The following is a 27,509-nucleotide window of genomic DNA, read 5'->3' on the forward strand; positions in this document are numbered from 1 at the left end:
AAAACACCAGCTTAAGTATTAGGAGGCACATTTGATTTACACAATAAACTAGTATTATTATTTTAAGGGAATTGGGAGAAAAGTTATATTGAAACATTATTTTTCTCATAAAATCTTTCTATTGAGAAAGTAGTACTGTATTTCTCTACAGAAAGTTATTACAAACTAGCACAATTCTGTTCACCTGAATTATATTAGAAATCATTTTCTATTTATTGAATATTAGTGTGCTTTATTAGACATATATACATTGAAATATATATTTGTTTATAGTCGGTAATTCCTAGTAAGCCCCTTTTTGAATTATAAACCATTGATGCAGTAGATAAAATCAATGATTATTGTAGTACATTTCTGAAAATAGCAGAACATATACTATGAAATAATCGAATATTAATATTTATCATGATAATCTTTATTCAACCCACAACTTTTTGCATCTGCTATATATAAAGAATTGTTCCATGTCTCTGGGCTATTTCAGGGATTTTACAAAGTTCTTGCTCTTATATTTTAGAAGGAAAACTAAATATAAAGAATAAGGAAATTTATAATATATTGAAAAATAACATGAACTATGTAAAAAGCAGAAGAATAGGATAGGAGACTGAGAGGGCATAGGGACACAATTGCAATTTTTTATGAGTTGAGTTGCTATTTTATGATTTTGGGATTATATGTTAGTGAAGAATAAAGGAGTTAGTGGAGTTAGTCATTCAGAATTTGAGGAGGAAGTTTTTTCAGACAAATGCAGTTAAAGAGCAAAAACCCTAATTTAGGAACACATCTGGGTGAAAAGTGAAAAGACTAGAGTCACAGCCTTGTGGTTAATGAGGAGAAAGCCGTGATACAGTTGGAAGGGCTTAAAATCACGAAACATCTGTTAGGCTATTACAAAGACATTGCTTTAATTCTCACTGAAATGAAGAATTGGAAGGTTTTGTAGAAAGAAATAACAAGGCATGACTTTTGTTTTAAAAAAGATTATTCTGACTGCTGTGTTGAGAATAGACCATAGAAGTGGTTTACGAAGGGAAAAGGCTGGATACTATTTCGGAGATGCTTGCAGTAATCCAAGTGAGAGATAAGGTGGGTGGTAGCATAGGGGTGTTGAGAAGTGTTTGGATTCTAATATTGTTTTGAAAGAATAGCCAACAGAATTATGTGATGGGTTAGATGAAAGATTGTAGAGACAGAAGTAAAGATGATTCTCAAGCTTCTGGTCTGGGCAACCATAGGATGTTGTTGCCTTCAACAGAGATGGGAAAGGCTAAGAAGGGGAAGGTGGGCATAGCGGGGAAGATTGCTTTTGGACTGGATGAGATGTCTCAGGCACCCAAGGGAAACAGTGAGTAGATATCAAGGTCTAAGGTTCAGGAAAAATCTATATAAGCGAGGCACAAATTCTAGGACAATGATAGCACTTGGTAGTGGTTCAAGTTTAAAGTTCAAAGCTGAACTTTATAAGTTTATATGTAGTGAAATCATCAAATTTATTTTCTCCTATATTTTATTGTTATAAGATACAGTCCATAAGTTATAGCTGCCTTTGTATATTTATGTAAGTTCCTCTGATAAAATGAAAAGTTTAGTTTTATAAACCCCCTCCACTGAGCAGATGTAAAAATATGTAGCTTAGCAATACTCAAAAAATACACTGTGAGCTCCCTCTGCTGTTACTAGAGTCTCTGCTGTTACTAGAGACTCAGATATTAAGGAAATTGGCAAATACTCATGAAGACAAAACTAAGTAACTGGATAATTAAAGTAAAAAATTAGTAATACAAATGTGATTAACTGACTGAACAGTTTCCTTTATTTAAAATCAATAATACATTAAGAAAGTTATCAAAACACTGGGCTTAAAAATACTTATTTTTTAAAAAACTTAGAAATGCTAGATCGTTTTTAATTTTATGAAATCATTTACATATTTCCCAATTAAAACCATGGACAAATGATTCAGATATTAAAGGAGTATCCTATTTTCCTTAAGTAAAATTATGGATACTTTACCTTTTCAATAGAGAAAAAATGTTTTAAGATTTAATCACATAGTGAACATATTTTGTAAGATCCATTTCCAGCAACTAAAATTTAGGATGGGTAGCCAGTAGCTAGTAGTTGCCAGTTGGCAAAATGACCATGGACTTAACCGTAAACATCAGGACAAATGCACCTGAAATATTTTCTATGTAGGTAGCAAAGTATAAGGTGTTTGAGAAAATTTATATCACATAAAGTAAGCTTGGGAATTACAGTTTAAAATGATATATATGTGAATACAAACATAAGAGATAATACGCAAGATGCTGTAATAGTAAAGCAAAGGTACATTAGTACATTAGTTTCTTTTTGGTTAGTTTCCCATCTCTGTCGTACCATTTTAAGATACACAGACACACACACACACACACAGGGTACCTTTTCCAATAGTTAGCTGAATGTCCTCCTTGGTTAAGTAAGGTGTCACTCCTCTGTATGTAAAAAGCACATCTCTGAAATCAATAGGACTGGCATTTATTCTGGCTTTGCTACCTCATGCTTGTGGGTTTTTGGGAAAAATATTATACTGTCTCAGCCTTAGTTTTTCCTCCAGATAGTAGAAATAACAGAGCATAAGATTGCCAAAAAATATATAAATGAAATAATACGTGTAAAACACCTAGTGTTGTTTGGGATTCATTGGAGATGCTCTGGAATTAGGATAATAACTGTCTTTTGCAATAACTCACAGTGTTATACAACTGCTAATTTTTAATGATTCCTTATGGTTTAATTGGTTTCTTTTGAGTAACAACTTCATGTGTCTTTATGTTGTCTTTGAAATCTAACTGAATACTTGTTATGATAGAAGCAACACTTAAACATTGTTGCATTAGTGAATGCAGGAGGAATAATGGTATAATCAAGTGCTTTTTTAAAATTAAAAATAATTTTAAATAAAGATATGTTAGAGTAATATGCCATTATAATCTCTGAGTTAATATTTTATGGAATTAATTCAACAAAATACATTAAATATAAAAAGTAAATCATTTGCATTTGATAATATTATACACCCTTTGTTGCCTCTTTCTTCACTGCCCTCTAATTATTAAATATAGCAGCAGACAGGAAGGACAGGTAATCACGTAAAATGATAGTTGTAATTAAGGCAACCATGTCATTTATTTCTGTTTTTCTTTCTTTTCACTTTCCTTCAATCGATAAAAGCTCTCAATTGAAATAAAACATTGTGTTTATGCTAATTTTCCTTTCTGTTTGATATTTTCCAGTTGTCTTCCTGCTGTGTACATGGTAATTATTCTCATTTTTAAGTAAAAATGTACTCTTTTCAAAGAAACATTTAGGGCATTGCTTTATTAGTTTTTCTTAAAGTTTGACACATAAAAGTGAATGGAAGTCACTCCTAACAATGAAATCTCTAATATTTCAACAATGCCAAAGTTTATTTTGTAAACTATCGATATTTTGAACTTACTTTGCAAGAATATGAAAACATTTATTAGCAGACAATGCCTTTGGAGCTATGAATTCCCCCCAGAAGCAATTGTGTTCTGTAAAAACTGTAATTTCCTATATAATTAATGAAAAACAACATACTGCAAAATGTTATTTTATTTAATAAGGAAAGGAAAATATTTCAATCTATTAAACTTTCCTGATTTCCGTAACTAAAATCTTACTACCTCTATTACTGTTACAGGGCAACCCCAATGGGAAATGGGTTGGTCTGAGTATGGGTCCTCACCCTGTGCTTAAAAAGGACTTAAAATGAGACTCAAATGCAGACACACACACAAGGATAATAAAGGGTTTATTTACAAATAAGGGGAAATGAAGAAAGGAATAACCCAGGGGGAAAGAGGGAGAGAGAGAAATTGGTGAATGTGCCTTACTAGTTTCGCTGAGCTGGGGCCCCAATAGCATGCTGAAGGCCAGCGAAAAGCTGGCAACCCCAAGGCTCACATGTCTGGTTAAATATCAGGCCTCGCTACTTAACTCCACCCTAACTTTCCAGCAACCCTCCCTTCAGTGGTGATGATGTTATGGGATTTGCAGTCCTTAGTGCCTTGGCTCTCTTTGGCCTGGGCCAGGAGTCCATAAAACTTGAGTTTGTGGAGTTGGTTCAGAACATCCTCCCCTTACAATATTACCATATAAAACAGTCTTACTCTCTTGGACTTTAAAAAAACGTGGCAGTGAATCCAAAAGCTTTGAAATATGGTTGGTTATTAGAACTTAAGTGGGTAGCCTCAAAAAAACCATAACACATTAGAAAAACGTCAGTTCTAACTAATATAGAATGTGTGGAAATGTGGAGGAAGGGAAGATGTTATCTCTTGTTTTTGAAGGAAGGTAATTAGGTAGATAATGAACATGTATGTTTAGACTTTGAACAGCTCTTAATGGGAGCTGTTCTGTGCTTTGTACAGCTATATTATCTTTCTAAGTTCCAGAAATGAAAGAATTCTCTTACATTAGAAATAAAGAATTATAAAATAATAGATTCCACATATTTTCTCATTATAGAAATAGATAATATTCATGCTAGATACATAAACTAATTAACTAATTAAAAAGACTCTGCCTAGGGCCTCCCCGGTGGCGCAGCGGTTGAGCGCTGGGTTGCGAAGCTGCCCGCGGCCTCTGCGGAGCCAGTTCGATCCCCGGCTGCTCCCCGGCCACCAGAGGAGGGTCCCACATGGCGCGCAGACCTCTCCTGCCGCCCGCTGCTCCCCTCAGCAGTGTACTTCGGTCCTTCTGCCTGCTCTGCTCCCCGCTCTGGCTCTGGTGAATTCTCTCGCCCTCCCGCGCTTCTGACTGTACCCAGTGCATGTATAAACGAACAAGCAAACAAACAAACAAATAAATAAAAACATGCCTCTATAAAAAAAAAAAAAAAAGACTCTGCCTATTCATCTCATTAATAAAATTTATTCCCAAGGAAATTGACATTTTGTTGAATAATTATTTATCAAAACATGCAATATTTATTTGGGTATCTTGTATACTAAAGATTGTAACCTGAATGATAACCCAATCCAGAAATATTTTTATACTTAGGGTTTTATGATTATGATGCCTTATATTAAAAAAAATAGTTACAGAAAAGTGTCATGCCATTCTAAGAGGTAAATGGTATAGAAAATGATTAATGTAAGCTCAATATTAGAGAAGGACCTTCTTAAATAGATTTAAATAAGTGGTTTTTTTTAAAAGATTTTATTTATTTATGATTACCAGACCTGGGGTACAGGCCAGAGGTGTGGGAGGTGAGAAGATTCATCAGAGACATGTGAGGAACAGAACAAGCAGACGAACTGAAATACACTGTTGAGGGGAGCAGCGGGCAAGACAAGGGAGGTCTGCTGCGCCATGTGGGTTGCTCCCTGGCTTACCAGGGGTCAAACTCGTGCTGAAGAGGCTGTGGATTGCTTCATATTGTGGTGCTTAACCCCTTGTGCCACCAGGGAGGCCCTTAAATAAGTGATTTTTATAACAATTTATGCTATTAGATTATTTTAGAATAATTTAAATATGGTGTAACAGTTTTCTTTATAAATGTAAATATGCTTTATATCATGTAGCCATTTAAAATTAAAGTTTTCATAGGTAAATACAGTGTAAAAGGGAGTACATCGATGCTTCAAATTATTTCAGATCATGTAAGAGTAAAATAATTTCAGTTATGATCTTTGCTAAGCTCCAAGAATAAAAGGGAGGATAAACAAATGCCTTCCCTAGAGTTGTCTTCAGGAATCGTTAGGGCTACAAAATAATTTGGTAACATCATGTCACAAAATGGGCCTAATGGATTTTAATAGCCCCAATTAAAAATGACAGTAGGGAATCAGCTTCTAATGACAAGAGAAATGCATTTAATATATGGAAAGAGCAGAGGTTAAAAATGTCACACGGAGGCACGAAACTACAAAGGTCAAGTCTCAGTTACCACAAGATATCTTCATCTCCGTATAACAGCCTGATAATGAACATAGGGGATAACTACAGAAATAGATGGATTCATGTATTTATGAGATATCAGTACATAGTTAAGGTCAATTTTCAAATCAGAAGAAAAGTATTGTTCTTTTCAATAAATGTAACTGGATGTTCATACCAATAATACCAGAAAAATAAAGTCAAATACAAAAATAACTTTTTATTTTTTAAATGGACTGTGATATCTAACACCATGTTGGTTCAAAGCATTCCTATCAATAGATACATCATTTTCTCAAAAATTCTAATCTGCTGTTATTAAAATGTTTGGGTCACAGTTCCAATTCCAGTTTCAACTAATAGTAAATCATAAATATGTAAGGCTTGGAAACTATTTCCATGATTAAGGTCTGTCTACCTTCAGATAATAGAGTCCATTATTAAGAGTTGTCATTTTTTGCTTGGTAACAACTTTGTAAATTGAGGTTGAGATATCAAATATAAGAACTGTCTAGCTATAGACTTTTCCAGATCCTGAATTAAGAAAGTGCTTTTGTGATAATTGGTCACATCTGGCAGTGCCACTTACATCATTTTACATGTTTAGAGTAATAAGTAGCTTGAAATATCAGCAAAAGAATTTTGCCTTCTGGTCACATCTCAAGTGAATACATTTCTAAACAAGTACAACACATTTTGAGCTATATTTGTAATGTATGATTTCCTATAAAATAAAATCTTAGCATTATCCATCTGCTTTTGTACTTAGCAAATAGAAAAATGCATACAGTGAGCAAGAAAGAAATAAAATTTAAGAATCAAGATAACCTTGACATTGTACTGTGTCAAAAATGTTCATTTATTTTACTGAAATTTTTCTATTTTTGGCATTCAGAAACTAACCCACAATTAGGAATATTAATCTTGGTAATTTTTCCTCTATCTCTCTACATACATGTAGACATCTTTAGTGATTCATAAATGTTACACAGATAAATATGCAGATAAATATGTCTGTGAATATTTGTCAATAAGTTGAGAAAAGCTGTTACTTAAATATCACAATTTTCTTCATGTTTTTACTGAAAGATTTCATATATCTCCATTATATTATTTAGGAATATTATACTTGAAAATGTAAGGAAGCACCATTATACTCTAGATTCCTGAAGAAAGCAAATATGGATTACTTTACAAAAAACATTGATATTTTGACTCAAGAACCAAAAAAAAAAAAAAAGGGAAAGGATGTACCAGTATATGTTTTAATTATCTATTGTCTCAATATATATTTATGATTTCTTATGGTCATCATTATGAAAGATAATAGGAAATGTGTTTGATTACTGTGGCAGTTAATTTTGTATGTCAACTTGATTTGACTAATAGTCACCCAGAAAACTGGTAAAATGTCATTTCTGGGTATGCCTGTGAGAGTGTTCCCAGAAGATAGTAGCATTCAAATTGGCAACGATCATCCTCATCAATTCAGGGTATCACTTGTTCATTGATGGTCTGAATAGAATAAAAAGTAGAAGGGTGGATGAATTTAATTTCCTTTGCTCAACTGTGGACATTTAGCTTCTGGGGCTCTGATATCAGCTCTGATACTAGTTTGCAGGTCTTCGGAGTCAAACTAGAACTTACACCATCAACCTCTCTTAATATCATAAACATCTCTGGTTCTTAGATCTTCCAAGTCATACTGAATTACACCACTATCTTTCTTTTTCCCAACTTGCAGACATCAGCTGATCATAGGACTTCTCAACCTCCATAAGTGCGGTAGTGAATTCTTATAACAGAAGTCACATGTATCTCTATCTCCATCTCTAACTAGATAGAGTTCTGTTAACAAGAATGCCAACTAACAAAGATTTTGACATTGAGAGTTGTTCTGGAGGAACAGAACTTTATGGGTAAGTTTTTTAAGTTTTTTTGGCATCTCAGGAATTAACTGCTTAATCTGATTATATATATAAATGTTAGTGTTGCCATACATTGTTTATGTGCATTGTGAATTTTTTGTAGAGCTATAAAAACAATATCTGCAATGGAATTTTTTTTAAAAGCAAGGACCAAAGAGATCTATATATGATACTTGCAAATATTTTTGGAAAGCTATGATGTTGGTGGGTGGCTCCTAATATCCCTAAACAAAATGATAAAAGTATGAGATCAGAGATTCAAATCAAAGTAGACTCCATGAATAAACTAAATGCATGTTTTATGGTGAAAAAAGAAAGAAGAAAGGAGAAAAAGTTTACTTACTAAGACCTGATATGTAGGTGTATAGGCTCGACTTTTTCCTAAAGACAATGGGAAATCTCTCAAAGGTATAAATAAAGGACTGTCATGCCCCAGTTTGACTTTTAGGAGTACTTGTTTGGCTGCTGAGTGGATATTGGAGAAGAGCAGGTTGGGAAATAGCACAAAGTGAAGAGGTTGCTGCAGAATTCAAAATAACAGATATTGGTGACCTGAGTTAGAGGAGTAAAAAGTATAGTATAGAGAGACATATATGAAGTGGAATAAATAGGATTTGACTGACTGGAGGTCATAATGAAGAGTCTGAAATGACTTCTGAGTTTCTGACTTGAGCAACTTATTGCACAGCAGTACCACTCACTGGTATATGACAAAGAGAGAACAAGCATATTTTAGACAAAATAATGAATTCTGTTTTGAGCATGTTGGGATTGAAATTACTGGAGAATATCCTTTGGTCCTTGAGAACTTTTTTGGAGGTTCTAGCAAGAGAGCACAGATATTTATCTACTCTTACTTGTAAAACAATTTTTTTTAAGATTTATGTATTTGGGCCTCCCAGGTGGCGCAGCGGTAGAGCGCTGGGTTGCGAAGCTGCCCGCGGCCTCTGTGGCGCCGGTTCGATCCCCGGCTGCTCCCCGGCCACCGGAGGAGGGTCCCACATGGCGCGCAGACCTCTCCTGCCGCCCGCTGCTCCCCTCAGCAGTGTACTTCAGTCCTTCTGCCTGGTCTGCTCCCTACTCTGGCTCTGGTGAATTCTTTCACCCTCCCGCGCTTCTGACTGTACCCAGTGCATGTATAAACAAAACAAAAAAAAACAAAACAAAACAAATAAATAAATAAAAACATGCCTCTATTAAAAAAAAAAAAAAAAAGATTTATGTATTTATGCATACAAGAACTGGGGTGCAGGCCAAAGTTGTGGGGTGAGAGGATTCACCAGAGATAGAGTGGGGAGCAGAACAGGCAGATCGACTGAAATAGACTGCTGAGGGGAGCAGCAGGTGAGACAGAAGAGGTCTGCTCGCCATGTGGGTTGCTTCGAGGCCGGCAGGGATCAAACTGGCACTGTAGAGGCTGCCGACAGCTTCACAGCACTGAACTCAACCACCTGCGCCACCAGAGAGGCCCAGGACCACACCATTTGGATGTATGCTACCACACCACACACACCACCAAGGCACCCATAGTCCTCTACCATAGTCCAAGGCACCCCTTCCCTACTTTTCTCATCATACTTCCCCAGCCCCTTTGGCAGCTTCCATTATACAGTCAGATTTCTAGGGTTTGTTACTGGTTTTATTTTGCCTGACCCTTGGCTTTTTTTCTCTATAGTCCACATATAAGTAAAATCATCCTGCTTTTGTCATTTTTCCTTCTGACTTATTTTGATTAGCATTATCCCCTCTGTTATTTGTGACTGCATAGACTGGGCTGTTATTTTAGATACTACTGTGATCACAGCACCTTACAGTTTAGTTGCTTTTCTTTGCTGTATTCTGAAACTATTGGTTAAAGTCCATTCTATCCACACAGACCTTATAGGTATTCTTTTTTTCCAAATTCCAAGTTTGAAAATGTCTTATATTGTTTGCAGTTACACATGAATTTTTAATTGTCTCAATCTCCTAGAATAAGAAACTACTATCTGAACAACTCTTTCACATAATAATTAACTAGAATACTGAACATTTAATGTTTCTATCTTTGGTTAAAGAGAGAATGAGAATATTTTCTAGTATTTTATCAGAATAATATCTAACAATACTGAACAGATGAGTGATTAATGTATAATAATATATAATTATCTAGATCATTCTGCAAAAAACTTTAAATTTACATTAAATGAAGAAATAAAAATAATTAGGATGCTTGAGTATTATAGCTAACTCTTTTATAAGCATAGAGGAAAATATGACTGAATAATTATGTAAGTTCTTGTTTTATAATTTCATTTCTTAACTTTAGAATTTATGCCATTCCTAGATCAGACTCAGTTAGAGAAAATAAGAACAAAGATTTCTAATTAATTAGCATACTGGTAAATCAAATGAACAGAAGAGTATAAATAACCTTTTATGTAGTTTGTTTCTTTGTGGATGGGTAAAAAAGATAAAAGAAATACATTGAATTTTATTTGTAGCTGAAATTCAGGAATAGAAAACACTTCTATTAATCTACACATGATAAATTAAATACATTTTTTATTTCAACAGCTTCTTTTACAAAATTGTCTTTTTTCCTTGCCTTTAGCTAAAATCAGTGGAAAAGAGAAAATAAATGCATTGAGTTTTATTTATAGTTGAAATTCAGGAATAGAAAACACTTTTATTTATCTTCCATTCATGACAAATTAAATACAGTTTTATTTCAGTGGCTTCTTTTGCAAAATTGTCTTCTTTTATCTTGCTTTTAGCTCAAATCCCTGTCAAGTATAAATTTTGCAAAAAAACCAGCAAGTCTTCTTATAAGCTTGCAGGATCCATATGACACAATCTACCAATGATTAGGAGTACAATTTTTCATCAAAATGAGCTAAGAGAAAAAGGCCAGGGGCTTAATGTTTAGGCCACATATATGGTAGTGGGTCCAAAGTTCTCATTCCTTTTGGTAGACTGTTAGGTCAAATTCTTGAGGATAGCAGCCATAGCTCTTTCCTGTCACTAATAAAGGGTAAACTATGTGAGTGACTCCTCACTGAGCACAAGTTGACACTTGATTGTTGTGTAGTAGATGGAGTGAGACTGGACAGAAAATCTTGTGAGAAGTGGTTTATCTGCAGAGAGCAAACCGTGCCTTTCCTTTTTTCAGACTGAAATGCCCTGTTCTTCATCCTTGTTGCGTGTACCTTTTCTCCCTACCACAAATCCAATGTTAAGAAGCTGTACTTGTGAGTGCAGTTTATTCCAGCAGTATTCATCTAAACAAAATTAGTCAAGTAGTTTGTTGCAATCCACCAAGACCTCTCTTAAGGTGAGAATTATTTATTGAATTATTTTTCACTTAAGTATCACAAAAATGTCTGTAAAATTTTTGACAAAATGTAAACTCTCTTTGAATTTCTTTAAATTCTCTTGTTCATATGAACCTTTGCTTAAGCTGCTGTAAATATTAAACTCTTACTGTAAGCAGTGGAAACCCTGCAGCCTGTGCTTCTTTTTAATCTACAGGAGAAGACATTGCTGATTTGTGTTATTTAATATTGGTAAATATAAGTATGCTGGGGTGATTTCCATTGTCTGTGCCCACTAAAGCATGTAAAATCAGTTTTTTTGTTTTTTTTGTTTTTTTGTTTTTTGCTTTGAAGTGAGAAAGAAGTTAGCCAGACATTGTTACTGGGGTGATAAAATTTATTCAGATCATCATGGCTATATATTTTCATCATTCTGGAAAACAAAAAACTGCTTAGGCATTGTTTATAAAGCTTTCACAGAATGATGCTGTTAAGAGACCTCTAATGAGACATTTGAACAAGTGATTTGTAGTTACACCTTTAGCACTATATTTATATCTAATAGAATGTATGACTTCTCAGTTATGAACCACAGAAGCATGTTTATAGGCTTGGAGAAAAAAGTTGGGTGTTTTTTTTTCCCTAAACCTATATTTCTGCTTTTAAAACCAGAATTGATTATTCATATATGCTTGGCTTGATAAATATTTATTGACCTCATAATTTTTAATTAAATAATGAGTGAATAAGTGAATGGATATTCTACAGTGCCATCAATCTTTTACTGGTCTCCTGAACTGACATCCTTCTTAAGGAACTCTGGGCAGAGCCTAGTTCTGAAGTCAAACAAATTTCCCACTGATGACTAATCAATGCTAATTAACATTCATTTAGATCATTGTTTTGAATGAGGAAGCCAAGATGGCAGGCTTTAGTAGATCATTGAAAATAGAATCACTGTAGTTAAATTTGTGAATTTAAATTTCTGAATCTGCAAATTCAAAAACTGAGTAGCTATGACTTTATCAAGCTCAAATAAATTAGTCTCTTTAGGGCTTCTGGCATTTTATGAAGGAAAAATCCTTTGGTCAATTATTTACCTGTAAAATAATCAGGCTTGATAGAAATTATGTGACCAAAGTACTTTATTTTATTTTTTTTTTTTTAAAGAGGCATGTATTTTTATTTATTTATTTATTGTTTGTTTGTTTGTTTGTTTGTACATGCACTGGGTACAGTCAGAAGCGCGGGAGGGTGAGAGAATTCACCAGAGTCAGAGCAGGGAGCAAAGCAGGCAGAAGGACCGAAGTACACTACTGAGGGGAGCAGCAGGCGGCAGGAGAGGTCTGCATGCCATGTGGGACCCTCCTCCAGTGGCCGGGGAGCAGCCGGGGATCGAACCGGTGCGGGTGGTTTGCTGTTGTTAGAGGTGGTGGTATTGGTAGAGGTGGTGAATGGATGTGTTGTACAACAAAGAGAAAGGAGAGAAAGCAAATGGAAGTTAGGATTGAGAGTATTTGTGATGGTTTTCATCCTCACTTACAGGTAAAATCTTTTACTCTCAGGACCTCCCTGGTGGTGCAGGGATTAAAGACGATGCTATCAACCTATTGCTAGCCACTGCAGCACTAGTTTGATCCTGGCCAACCTGCCAGAGAGCAACCCACATGGTGCAGCAGATCTCTCCTGCCTTGCCCGCTGCTCCCCTCAAAAGTGGATTTCAGTGGCTCTTCCTGTTCTGCTCTGCACTCTCTCTGGTGAATCCTCTCACCCCCTATACCTCTGGCTTACACCCCAGTTCTTGTATGTATAAATAAATAAATCTTTAAAAAAATCTTTTACTCTCAGAGAAATACCATTTCCTGGGAAATCACATGTTAATCCCATAGAAATTACGAGTTGAACATGCATGAATGGGCATTACTTCAGTTCTGGAGAATATGAAGAAGAAAAAAAATACAGCCCTTTCCCTAAATAGTTAACAACAGAGATAGGAAATAAGTGGGAGAATACACTCCTGAAATGGATAAGAAACATGTTTTGAATTAGGTGAAATTATAGACATATAATTATGATATTGAGCATTTACTATTGAAGTGAGACTTTTCTTGGTAATGAGAGTGCCTAAAGGACTTTATTATCTGAGAATGAAAAAAATATATATGTTGCTTCCCTAAGGCTTCATGAAAAAGATAAGAAAAAGAAAAAGCCTGCATAGTGAGTCAAAGAATTAAAATATTGTTTATTTTTATCTTGTGCCCAAAGAAATTTAGGTCATTCCAAGCACAGGTTAATAGTGAGATGCACAAAATCCAAGAAGGATCAAGTGATCATTTCATCCCCCACTGATGAAGAGCCCTAGCATGGTAGAAGGAAGTTCTTTTATTTTATAAGATAGAGATTAGTAACTGAAACTCTGGATAAGGTAATCATTAACAAAGAATCATTAACAAGGAATCCATACTCACTGTAAAGATTCTAATTTTTCTTAATGTAAATGTATATTTATTCCCAAAATCTTTTCATAGAACACCAAAACCTTTTCTGGAAATACAGAAAAATACAGGTCTTCTCATTGGAGTTTATTGTGATGTTTTTTGCATAAACTAAATACATAATGTATTATTTGTAATTTCTAGTTTTAATGGTTTTTAATGAAGCAAGCACTTAAATACCTTTGTGAGGCATACTGAGTGAAGAATATTGACTTTTTTAAAAATAATTTTCCTGAATAGGGAGGAAAAGCAGCAGGTCCCTGAGAGAACTGGGACATGGAAGACAAAAGGGCAACTCTGGCAAACTGCCCAAAGAAGAAAGTTGCCGTAAGAGAGGACTAGAAGGGAGGACAGCTCAGAACCTGGCTACCCTCCCCCACCCACAAAGTCAGCACTCTCCGACCAACAGAAAGGAGGAAAAAAAAAACAAACCTAAAACAACAAACAAGAACAAACTGCTGATCAAGCAGGACTGTGAGTGGAAAGGAAATATTTCAGGCACCACACCCTGTGAACTGGAACTGTGGAGAACCATGCTGGAATCGCTGCGGAGGTGAGCAAACAGTTCCAGGTGCCATTAGAGAAAAACAGACTCCAAGGAGACCTACAAATAGCCCAAGGCCAGCTGGTAAGCTTGTGCAGAAAAGAAAAGCTATACGCTTGAAAAGCATATGCAGATCATGGCTGCCCAGGTCCCCGCTCCTGTAACCTAGGCTTGCGGGGAGATGTGCGGGGGCCCTCATTGAGGTGAATGTCCCTCACTGAGTAATCAGAAACCAGGCGCCCAGACACGGGAGTGGAGTGCAAAAGGCGCCATTTCTGTGGACACTGAACTGGGCTACAGCCCATGTCCTGGATCTGAGGGCTTTGGAGCTGAGACCCGGGGCATGAAATTCAGGGCATGGGATCCCCAGGACGGTGGGGCACAGGGCAGACACAGCAATCCCATACCGTTGAGGCACTCCACGCCACTCCCACTCTGTTCCCCGAACCTGCAGGGTAAAAAAATAGTTCTGGAAGGACACTAGGAAAGATCTCTGGCGCCACCTAGCGACCAGAAAAAATCACCAACACCTTATAGTTGGAAACCAGGTACCCCCAAAAACATTCTCAGGCTCTGAGAGAGGGTGGGCCACGCAAACAGGGGTAAGGAGGGAAATAAGGCATGGAGCAATACTCCATCCTGGAACTGAGAGCCAGGCACAGGATCCAGGGTGTGGGATGTGCCACAGTAGCAGGCACTGCACAGAAGAGAATGGAGTAACATTTAGCAAACTTCAAGACAGCAAATGCCAACCAAGAATACTTTAACCTGAAAAGCTCTCCTTCTTCTACAAAGAAAAAATATGGACCTTCTCAGACAAATAGAAACTCCAGAAATTCATTACAACTAAGCCCTCACTCTAAAAAATTCTACAAGAAGTCCTAAAGCCAAAACCAACAGAGGAATGAACAAGAACAGAATAAAGCAAGGAATAAAATCACAAAAAAAGACAAACAAAATGGCAAACACAGATGCCAACATATCAGTATTAACCCTAAATGTAAATGGATTAAACTCATCAATAAAAAGACACAGAGTAGCAGGCTGGATTAAAAACCAAAATCCAACCTTCTGCTGTCTCCAGGAAACACGCTTAACCACAAAAGATAAACACAGACTGAAAGTAAAAGGTTGGAAAACAATCCTACAAGCAAATGGACCAAAAAGAAGGCAGGAACAGCCATACTTATATCAGATGAAATAGACTTCAAATTAAAAAATGTAATAAGAGACATAGATGGACACTACATTATGATCAAGGGAACAATACATCAAGAAGATATAATACTCATCAACATATACTCACCAAATGAAGGGGCACCAAAATATATTAGACAATTATCAGCTCTGAAAACAGATATTAAAGAAAATACATATATAGCAGGAGACTTCAACATCCCACTCTCACCAATGGACAGATAAATGAGACAAAAAATAAACAAAGACACTAGAGCCCTAAATAAAGACATAGAACTCATGGACTTAACAGACATGTATAGGACACTGCACCCAAAAAAATCCGAGTACACATTTTTCTCAAGTGTGCATGGATCATTCTCCAGAATCAATCACATACTGGGCCACAAGACAAACATCAACAGACACATGAAAATCAAAATAATTCCAACTATCTTCTCCGATCATAAAGGCATCAAGCTAGAAATAAATCATAAAAAGAAAACCATCCCACTTCATGGAGATTGAAATCCACACTACTGGAAGACTACTGGACTAATGAGATCAAAGAAGAAATTAAAAAATACTTTGAATTGAATGACAAGGAGGACACCACTTTCCAGAATGCATGGGATGCAGCAAAAGCAGGAAGAAGAGGAAAATATATAGCAATACAGGCTCACATCAAAAAAACAAGAAAGAACTCAAAGAAACTATACTACAAAGCCATAACAATCAAAACTGCATGGTATTGGAAGAAGAACAGACACATGGACCAATGGAACTGAATAGAAAACCCAGAAATAGCCCACAGATTTATGGTCAACTAATCTTTGACAAAGGAACAAAGAATACGCACTGGAGCAAAGAAAGTTTGTTCAGTAAATGATGCTGGGAAAACTGGGTTGCTACATGCAAAAGAATGAAACTTGACTACTACCTCACACCATGCCTAAAAACCAACTCAAAATGGATTAAAGTACTAGACATAAGACCTGAAACCATAAAATCAATAGAAGGAAATAAAGGCGAAACACTACATGACATGCACCTCAAAGACATCTTTACAGACATATGACCCAAAGCAGTGATAGTGAAGGCAAAGATAAACAGCTGGGACTACATCAAATTAAAGAGCTTCTGCACAGCAAAAGAGACAATAACAAAAACAAAGAGAAACCCCACCAACTGGGAGAACATTTTTGCACACAACACTAATGATAAAGAACTGATCACAAAAATCTACAAAGAGCTGATGAGACTCAACAAAAACAAAGAAAATAATCCAGTCAAAAAATGGGCAGAAGAGCTAAAAAGAAACTTCTCTAGAGAGGAATTGCAAATGGCCAACAGGCATATGGAAAAATGTTCAATGTCACTTGCAATCAGGGAAATGCAAATCAAAACTACAATGAGATACCATCTTACACCAATGAGAATGGCACATATTAAAAAAACTAGCAACAACAAATGTTGGCAAGGATGTGGAGAAAAAGGAACTCTCCTGCACTGCTGGTGGGAGTGCAAACTGGTCCAGCCACTATGGAGAGCTGAGTGGAGATTTCTTGACCTACTAAACATAGAGCTTCCATATGATCCAGCAATTCCACTCCTAGGTATTTACCCAAAGGACACAGAAACATTTATTCCAAAGAGCACCTGCACCCCTATGTTTATAGCAGCACAATTTACAATAGCTAAGCTTTGGAAACAACCCAAATGCCCAAAAATAGATGACTGGATCAAGAAGATGTGGTACATATACACAATGGAATATTACTCAGCATTCAAAAATGATAAACACATGCAATTTGCAGCAACATGGATGGAGCTGGGAGGGATCATATTCAGCGAAATAAGCCAGAAAGATAAAGAAAAATACTGGATGGTCTCACTCATAGCAGGAATCTAGAAAACCTAAATAAGGGATCAGGAAAAAGAATATAAGAAAGAAAAAATCAAAATCAACAAACACCTATAAACCAGAGACACACTATGGGTGGGGGGAAGGAGGGATTGGGGTCAAAACAAGGGAGGTGCAATTGTATGGGGGATATAAAAATTAAAATAAATAAATAATAAATAAAAAAATAATAGGCCCACTCAGCACCCAAGGTCAGCATGGAAACCGCTGGGCCAAGCATAGGTGGGGGGATGAGACAAAGAGGGGGGCACCACTTGACAAAAAGCAAGTCCCCTGCCTGGTCACATGTCCATGAGGTCCTGGACGTCCAGAGTGGGGCTACCCTGTTTGGGCAGGTCACAGCCCCAGTGGGAGCCTGGATGCCAGGGGTAAGGACCCACCTGACCATGGGTTCACGCTGTAGGGGCTGGTTGGCCTGGCAGAGCAGTTGGGAATGCTACGTGAGAGCTGTGTGGTGTTGGCTGGCCGAACTGCCTACTGATTGGTTGCACCAGCAAGACCCAGGTGAGATGGGCCTTATAATTGGCTGGCTTGTGAGGGTGATGTCAGAGGAGGCATTGTGACTCACAAGAGTTCCATTTGGAAGGTGTATAAAGCCGGTCACTGGGCCTACTCCTCACTTTGGAGTGATAGCTCTCTTGGAGCAGGTGCTATTTGCCTTGCCCTGTACTATGGCGTCCAACTCTGCCTCGGCCTCTAGGCCCATTCAGCCTGTCCTAGACCACTCGGCCTGTCCCTGGCCACAGGCCCAAACCCTCCTCTCGACCTTCATGCTGGCACACATCTTTGACCATCTCTGTGGCCTCCTTGAGTCTCCGCACCCACACTAGAAGACTGCAGGTGTCTAGTGACCTTCTAGGTGTCTCAGGGACCCTGGCCAAACTGGTTGCTTACCTGGTTCCATGGTCAGAGGGCCGTTGGCCGGGTAAGAAGAATGGTAGTGGCCCCCAGTCCACTGTGGCACAAGCCACTGTGCTCTCAGGCCTGAAACACTGAAGACAGGTCCCTGGGTTTCCCAAGGACAGTCATCCAGGCCTGGGAAACCAAGTCCAGCACCTGAACAGAAACACCACCCACCACATGGGGCTGTGGCCAGGCCTTGCTGAGCCTCCCCAACCAGCACCTCTGTTAGAACCAGATCCCAGGAGCTTGAGCTCCTGGTGAGGTAAAGACCAGGTGTGGCTGCTGCCAGCACCCACACAGACACCCAGCTCATAAGCTGTACCACCAGCCACGGCCATGACACCAGGCCCAGTGCATACCGCTTACGCCACTGGAAGCTGCGTGTGGGACCTGGTGTCCCCACTGTCCACCTGTAGAACATCTGTCCTGGGACTCGCTCCTCGGGCCATCGTGAGCTCCTGGGACCTGGTACCCCCACCATCTGCCATTGAAATATCGTTAGAACACCAGGTACCAGGCCCAGCACATGGCCAACTTATCCAGTGCCCCAACCCCAGAACCATCTGTCCTCAGAGTTGTCCTCCCAGGGATGTGGCCTGAGGAGGTCCTATTTATGACTCTTGTTGGTGGGCTCCAGAAAGGTAGTGGCTGGTGTCCAGGGGAGGGGGCCTGGCTGGAGCTTGGGGCAGTTCATAGAATAGTCTCCCTCATGTCTCCCTATGTTGAGGTGCTGGCATGCCCCTGGGTCAAAGACCGATAGCTTGGAGCCATCTTAATTCAGGTGAACTGGGGGCTTGTTATGTGGTGGGCCCTTTATTTGGTGCTTGGTAGGTGGGGGCCCCTTTGAAGAACAGAAGCTGTAAGAACTGCTCCTGGGTGTCCAGCAGTGCTGCTACTGGAAGGCCCAGATCGAGAGCTGGAGTCTTTGCCTTTCCTCAAATGTTTACCCCCAGGAGGCCAGGGAGAGGCCTCACTGGGTTGCCGGTGGCCTTATATTTTATAAATAAATAGTTTTTTTGGTCACTCCAAATTTTTTTTTTCCTCCCATCCTTTGTGGTTTTACACTCATTTAATTTAACACAAGATTGTAATGCATCTCTGTCAAGCATTTCCAAAGCATTGAAATTAAATTTCATAGAAAAACCCTTTCTTGCTATATGCTAGTTTACTTTATCAATTTACATAACAATTGCATTATGTACTTGCAAAAGTTAAATACAAGGAAGATAAAAAGGTTAGAGAAACAACACAAACCACTTTAAGCATACCAATGAAGCTAATGGGCAGGATCATTGGAGCAAAGTAGACAGGAGATTATTAAACAGAAGTATTTAAAATGCCTGAAGAATTAATCAGTATATTTTAGAGACATTATGGGAATTATTGCTAATGCAGTTGTAAGCTGGAAGTCAGTTATGGGGGCTTTTATATTTGTTCTTGATGGCTGTCCAATTGCAGGTGTCTTGTGACATCCCTGCTGTACTTCCATTCTTGTAGTTCAAAAACACCCCTAACTTTTTAACCTTCCTTTCCTACTTTAGGCTGACTTGAGTAACATCTGTCAAATGTATCCTAAAAATACATTAACTGGCCGTGGGCCAGATATAAGTTAGATTATCATAGGAATCCTCAAAACATTGGTCAACCTCCAATATAAATTTTTTTATTCAAAATATGTTAATATCAATATTGTCTTTTAATTTATTCCTGAATATTCATTCTAATTTGTAAAAGGTAATTTGTGACTTATATAATAATCAGTGCTGACAAAATACCTGATTTTAAAAGGTAACTTTTTTCAGGCCAAATATTCTAACAATTTCCAATATAAACTATTTAAATAATTTTGACAGTCATCCTAAGAAAAGTGTTAAGAATAATTTTCTGCAGCTGAAATGGAATATGTTTTGTTTCTTTCAACAGGTTCTTAGTTTTAAAATTGTTATTTTGGTATTCACAAATTGATTTAGTGTGTCATTTAGCATACAACTTCAATTTTCTTCTTTTGTTGCTAGCCCTTGTTCTGAATATACAGACAACTGTTTATTCTCCAACAATTATTTCTTTCATATGACTTGTTCAAAATAATTAAGTCAATCCATGTAAATGATCAACTCATAAAGCTCACCTTTTATTTTTATGATTCAGTAAAGAATATGTACATCCTTTATTATTCCAAAGAATAGAATCTACTTCACTATCTAAAAGTATATGCCTTTCTTCTAGGTAGTTCACTTTTCATGAAATTTAATTTAGGAATCTTTCAAGTCACCTGCGTTTGTCTTACGGTTACTCTAAGGAAGAGTTATTTTCATTTCTTAAATAAACAAGAGTCATATTAAAGAAAATATCAGTAATAGATTTTTTATTGAGAAATTATGATTTAAATTGTTTGAAGTAAAATTTCTGAATGGGTAATAAACAGATTCTTTTATCCATTTATTAATTTAATGGTGCTTTTTTACAAGAAATGGTATGGACAGAAATCATATTATTTAATATGTCTTTCTAAATTTTTGTAGGACTTTCCTACAATAATTGCTAAAATTTACCAATTGAAATGACTGGGCTAAAAATTATAGCCCAGGCTAGAATGATTCTACCTAAAAATGATTCAGTCTATGCATTCTTTCAAAACAACTAAAATTTCTAATCTTACTAACTGCTTTCATATGAAAATATGTATTCTTCATGGTTAAACTGTGACCAGTTGTACTCTCTCACTTGTGTTTTATGAAGTTTCTCAATGATTTGCAGGAACCCAGAAAAGTAATCTAAATACTCTCCTGCAAAGCAAGAATGCCTTTTCAGTGAAGAGGTTGAAACTACTAGAAGTTGAAATATTGATCACCTGTGAAATTATTCCAGACCAAACTGTATAATTTTATATAGAATTTCTATTGTTGAAACAAAAGTAAATCTCTTGATGATTGTATTCCATTGGAGTTAATTTTGTCCTTTGGAATTATACAGAAAAATAAATCAATTTCTTCTTGCAACTAGAACAAGTTCAGATTTATGACCTGTTCTCATGAGTATTTCCTTTTCCAAGGATATTCTGGTTGCAACTTCAACCATTTTTATCTGACATGGTTTATATATTTATCACTGTTCTGACACTGTGCAACTCAATTCTAGTTGTATTATCTTTGTTAAAGTATTCTGAATAGAATTTAATAAAAATTATAATTAGAATAATTTTATCACAATGTAATGACTATTTCTACCAGAGTGGAATCTGGATGGATTGCTAATAGCAAGTTTCGATTATTTTAATTTCAATGCTGTCTTCTATAATAGGCAATTCTTCCACAGGTTTCTGTTATTTAGTCTGAATGAATGACAATACCAGAAAACATAATTCTTTATTGTTTAACAAGATTTGCATAGTTTAGCAGTCTTGCAGCATTTGATAGCATCTAATTCACTTGAATTTGATAACAGCTCATTAAGAATAACTTTTCGAGTAAGTAATATCTGATATATTTCACAATAATAAAAAGTTATTTTGTTTATTTTTTTGCAGAAAGGTCCTGTAATGTTCTGGTAACAGTAACTTTAAAAGGGTGGCCTGTAAAGTCTCATTTAATATTTTAGAAATTATAGTGTGGGATTTGAGTTGTTGGTGACATTTGAATGGGCTAGATATGAATTCTCACATCTATTTCCTCTTCTTTCCCATATGAACTCTTGTCCATTTGGAATAGAAGCTACTCTTTCTAAATTTTTTTTTTTTTTTAAACGTTTTTTGTTTTTTTTTTTAAAAAGATTTATTTATTTATACAAGCACTGGGTGCAGTCAGAAGCGCGGGAGGGTGAGAGAATTCACCAGAGCCAGAGCGGGGAGCAGAGCAGGCAGAAGGACCGAAGTACACTGCTGAGGGGAGCAGCGGGCGGCAGGAGAGGTCTGCGCGCCATGTGGGACCCTCCTCCGGTGGCCGGGGAGCAGCCGGGGATCGAACCGGCGCTGCAGAGGCAGCGGGCAGCTTCGCAACCCAGCGCTCAACCGCTGCGCCACCGGGGAGGCCCTACTCTTTCTAAATTATACAGTTGTTACCATTTGGTAATCTGTCAAGATTTTTAAACATAATTAATATATTGCCTTTAGTTTAATTTCAGATACACTATGTGAATCTAATTACTTCTTCTGTTAAGAAAATTAAGACAGGGGCTTCCCTTGTGGCACAAGGGTTTAAATCTCAGCACTATGAAGCTATCTGTAGCTGCTGCAGGAGTTTGATCCCCATGCTGGGAGTTAACTCACATGGCACAACAGACCTCTCCTGCTCTCCTGCTCTCCTGCTCTCCTGTCTCGCCTGCTGCTCTCCTCAGCAATAAACTTCAGTAGGTCTCCCTATTCTGCTCCCCACTCTGTCTCTAGTGAAGCCTCTCACCCACCTGCTCTCTCCTCCCCCTACACCTACTTCCCAGCTCTTGTATGCATAAATAAATAAAATAAATCTTAAAGGAAAATTAAAACATGAGTATAAAATATTTGTAATAAAAAGGAAAATATCAGAGGAGAACTTGTTATTTTCTGATGTTTAATGCTATAAATTATCATAATCACTCGTTTTGTTCAAGTTTAAATCCTGCATGGGCCATGGAAAGAGGATTATTAATACACAAAGTGTGGTGTTCATTTATGGAGAAAACAGATATCCTTATTCTCTTGATGCGTTCAGAAACATGCCATTCATATACCACTTCTCCCAACTTGCTGTTATCAATTTAATTCTTCAACCAAAAATTATTATATATTACAATCTAGTGCCAACCTCCTTTCTATGCAAAAAAGATAGTGAATTGTCCTACTTAGAGATTTTCTTACTCTTGTGATTGCATTCATTCATTCAATATTCATTGAGTACATACAGACTTTGTATCAGAAACTGTATTAGTTGCCAAAGGTATAACAGTGAACAAAATAAATGAAATTCTAGAGCTAATCTTTTAGTGGGAGCAGGAAGACAGCAAACAAACAAAGCAAAATATATGAGATGAGTGGTTTGAATTCTACAAGCAAATACAAAACAGGAGAGAATAGTGGGATTGTGAGATTTGGAAGGAAGCACAATCTTAAATAAGTGGTAGTCCTTCTGTGAAAGTGATTTTTGAGGTGACACTTGAAGAGGTAAGGAAATTTTTCTAGAGGCTTTCTGGAAAAAGATCTTTATAGGCAGAGAGCAGGAAAAATCAGTGTTCAGCTCTTCAGGTTGAAGTCTGCTTAGGGGGCTGAGTAGATAACATTAATTTCATGATGAGTAGCTGATTTGCATGGACATTAATACCTCTGGCTTGGTAATTATTCTCTCCACAGGCTTGCATCAAACCAAGATTTCTCAAATGAATAGCTACATGTAAAACAGTACATGACTTACTTCTAAAATCTAGGGGTCGATGAAGTAAATCTCCAGTTAAAATTTGCTAGAAGATTCACAAAATGTGATTCCCAACAGACACATGGGATGTTATCTTGTTTTAACTTTCTTGATGTATTATTTTCAACTTTATTAAGTATTTAATTTTCCTCACTTGAGAGCTGTCTTTTAATATGATTGACCCATTTTTCTAGTAGGTCATCTGTCTTCTTAATATTGATTTCTGTTAGGTCATTTTCTTCTCTGAGAACTAATACCCCATAGCTGAACATAAGCCTCCTCTTGAACATGAATTGTATTTTCTACTCCCAACCGAAGTAGGGTTCCTCTGTACTCTATTAATTGAACAAATGAGTTTTAACCAATATTTGGGGAACAGAAAAAATAATCAGAAAAGGGAGCCTTGGACCCCGATTAGCAATCAGTCCTTTTGTTTTCCTATTTCATTTCCCACATGCTTATATCAATAATGTTGGCATTGTTACAAGGAATAAGATTTATCTGTTTTGGGAGTGAATAGAACACTATGCCTCTAGAGGAACATGTTGGGCAGGATAGGGGTTAGAGTGGAAACTAACGTTTCTAACCTGATTTGTGTAAGTTTTATATTGCTATGGTAAAATATCACCACAATCATATTGGTCAATATAACATAGCTTTATTATCTTACATGTCTATAGGTTGGGAGTATGACATGGGCCTGACTAGGTTAAAATAAGGTAGTTCTGTTCTTTCAAATCAGATGATGTAGAAGGACATCTGTTTGCTAGCCTTTTGCAACTCCTAGAAACTGCTATTTTTCTATTTATTTTTTGCTGTGGATGCTTTTCTCCACTTCTAAAGTCAACAGTATTGGGATCTCAGAATTCTTTCTATAAGTCACAACTGCCTCTGACTTCCGCAGGGATAGGTTATTCAGTTACATCTGCAAAGGTCTTTCTGATATATGAGTTAATATATTCACAGATTTCAGGGATTAGGGCATGGACACTCAGGGTATCATTATTCAGCCTGCTACCTGAGCTCACAGACCTTCTGAACATGCTAGGGGATTTCAGAATAAAAACCCAAACAGATATTCAGTGGTCATGGATTAGTACATTCAGAGCTCAGCATATGTGCAAAACAAAGAATCCCTCAGCATTTACAATCACCTTCTCCCTCTAAACCCTGTCTTGCCCAACATGCTCCTCTAGAAGCATAATGTTAAGATATCTCAAAACTCCAGTGTGTGTGTGTGTGTGTGTGTGTGTGTGTGTGTGTGTTAAGATTCATTGAAGAGCAATGCAGAGCCTTGAGGACCTCTAATCAAATGCTAAGAACCTACTTCTGTCCTCTGGGAAAAGAATACCATATTGTGGAAAATATTTGTTTTCACAGAACTAAGACTTCTATATACATCTAAGTAGTTACTATCTCTTAGGCACATTTCCAACATATGGGAGGCAAAAGTGAACCTAACAGGCAAACTCCCTGGTCAACAGAGCTTGCATCATTGCTTCTTTTACCAACATTCTTTTCCTGTATAAAAGGGTTTGAAACCTTTCCACAATTGCCACCCACTCTGCTAGCTCCTGAGAATTACCACATGCCGACTTCACAGAGAGACTACAGCCATCAGATGAAGATGTTCATAGTAATACCTTCAAAATACTTTCATTTTCTCTTCTTCCTACCTCCCTCTTATGATGAAAATGGACACCCTGGAGTCCCTCTATGTCTCTTCCAATTGGAACAGGTGTAATCACCTCCCCCATCACAGTACTTACAAAGTGGTGTAACTTGTGGCATATTTTTTTCCTGAGAAAAAGGTCAATGTCTATCTTACTTATTGTCCTATCCCCTACTTCTAATGCTTCACATTCAGTTGATACACCAGAACCCCATGGGCAATGCATGAGTGACTTCAGGGTTCTTAACTGGAGAGGAGCCATTTCCAGAGTGGGACCTGAGGAGCGCCTCTAGCTGCTCACCTCAGCACCACAACATTTTGTATCATGTCTTCCACAAAGAACACTGGGAATTTAACCTTACAGGGGCGTTTCTGGCAGTGGTGTCTAGGTGTTTCGGTGGTCCTTTAGACTCCCCCTCAAGGATATACCATGAAATGGCTTCCTGAGGAAAGGATTTAACCTAAGACCCAGATTTCATCTATTTTATGAGGATATTAATACACTTAAGTAATATAGTGGTATGGAAGATGGGGTAAACAAGTAAATAGCTTCGTATAGTTCTAGAATTAAGGAGTAGGCTAGGAAACATGCCGTGGTTGTCCACGAGGGGCTTCCAAAGATGTCTGTTCAGTTTCCTGTTACCTCTTTGAGAATCCAGTCTACTGGGTATGTCAGAACTGCAAAGGACAAGACTTAAAGGTGCCACTCCAGGTACTAAACACAGTGCTTCAAACTCTTAATGCCAAGCCATGAACTGTTTGACCATTGTCACAGAGACATTAAGTCTTTTCAGCTGACTAAGCTCTATTTGGTTCTAGTTTGGATGCTGACAGAATGCAGGGGAAATTTTATGATAGTGCGCGCTCGCTCTCTCTCTCTCTCTCTCTCTCTCTCTCTCTCTCTCTCTCATTAGGGATGTCATAAGTAAAAAAGTAGTGGCAGCCATGTTAACTTGGCAAGGGGAAGATTTGACTGCTTTTCCCAGATAGTGTCTTGTCTTTGTTTTAAGTTCAGACATGATTCTGAGTGGCCATGTTTTCTTTCCTTCTACCACAGTCATGGAGTGATGTGTTCTAGTTGGTGCTGATGTTTCGTAAAATTCCACCCCCCACCCCCAGTAGCACTGTTGTAGCCCAGTTGTTAGCTATCAGCTTTCAAAAACACATTTTTTTCTCTTTTAGTTTCTTAGTTTTATCTTTTAAATTTATACTAATATCTTCATTTTCATTTCAACGTTTTACATTTATTTCCTTTAAGTGGTGAAGCAATGGTGGTCAATATGTTATTATTGGCAGTAGATGTTTAATGTTTTTTACTTTATCAATGAAAAAAATGGATAAAGAAGCTGTTCTTGATACAGGGTTTATGTGCTACTTTGTAACTTTCCTCTAGGAAAATTCCTAGTTGGATATCTTGCTTAATTTTTTTCTCTATATCAAAAATAGTCTTTTCATACATATAGTCACATCCTGAATTGCCATAATGCCTTGATTAAAAATCACTAGTTTTAATATCTTTCCACTATGAAAAACACAAATTTGTGAACATGCACAGAAACAGTTTACCATTTAGCTTAATATAGCCTACTTTTCAAGTGTGCTCAATTATTCTTACAATTTAGGTAATTTAGATTTAGATGTGTTTTTGATTAAATGATTCCATCAGCAAATATATTTGGTGGTAAGTGAGAATTTAAACAAGTTAAATCTTAGTCAACTTGAAGAGAATTAGAGTTGAGAACTAAAATACCAGATATGAATATCATTGGGTCAAGATAACTTAATAAAAAGATTATCACCCAATCTCATTTGTTGGGAAGCAATCTTAAACATAGACAATTGATAAAATATATTCAATTATATAAATTCATTAAAATACATTAAAAGAAATGGAAACAACTTCTGGTTTCCCAATTGCAATTTATGTCTTTTCTATTGCAAATTATGTATTTTCATTATAATGTCAGACACAGTGGCACTACTTGGAAATATTTTTCAACTTCATCTACAATCATCACTACTAATGCAATCACTGCTCATCTTAAATGGTAGTAAGCCTAGCATCACATAGTTTCTTCTAATAGAAAGTTCTATTTTGAAAAAGTAAAGCTAGAAATGCAGGAGAACCTCAACAACTGCCTCTACATTTAGATAATATCCTGTTTTGCACAATGTGGTGATGACATTTTTCATGTTTAGAACAGATATATATATGTCTGGATTGAAGGATAGAACATGTGGGCA

At 37.0% G+C, this 27,509-nt stretch overlaps 1 long non-coding RNA gene across 1 annotated transcript in view; it reads left to right on the top strand.

Moving 5' to 3' along the window:
• The window catches only part of LOC119248283 (uncharacterized), a 140,985-nt gene that overhangs the window by 103,239 nt on the left and 10,237 nt on the right, over positions 1-27,509 (top strand). The window contains exons 3-5 of the long non-coding RNA XR_005125894.2: positions 7,694-7,868; positions 11,029-11,190; positions 13,906-14,293. This is a non-coding gene — a long non-coding RNA (uncharacterized LOC119248283). The remainder of the gene's footprint in view (positions 1-7,693; positions 7,869-11,028; positions 11,191-13,905; positions 14,294-27,509) is intronic.

The sequence above is a fragment of the Talpa occidentalis genome, unplaced genomic scaffold (genome assembly GCF_014898055.3).
Source record: "Talpa occidentalis isolate TD23 unplaced genomic scaffold, MPIMG_talOcc4v2.1 talOcc4.16, whole genome shotgun sequence".
In the NCBI taxonomy this organism is placed as follows: domain Eukaryota; kingdom Metazoa; phylum Chordata; class Mammalia; order Eulipotyphla; family Talpidae; genus Talpa; species Talpa occidentalis.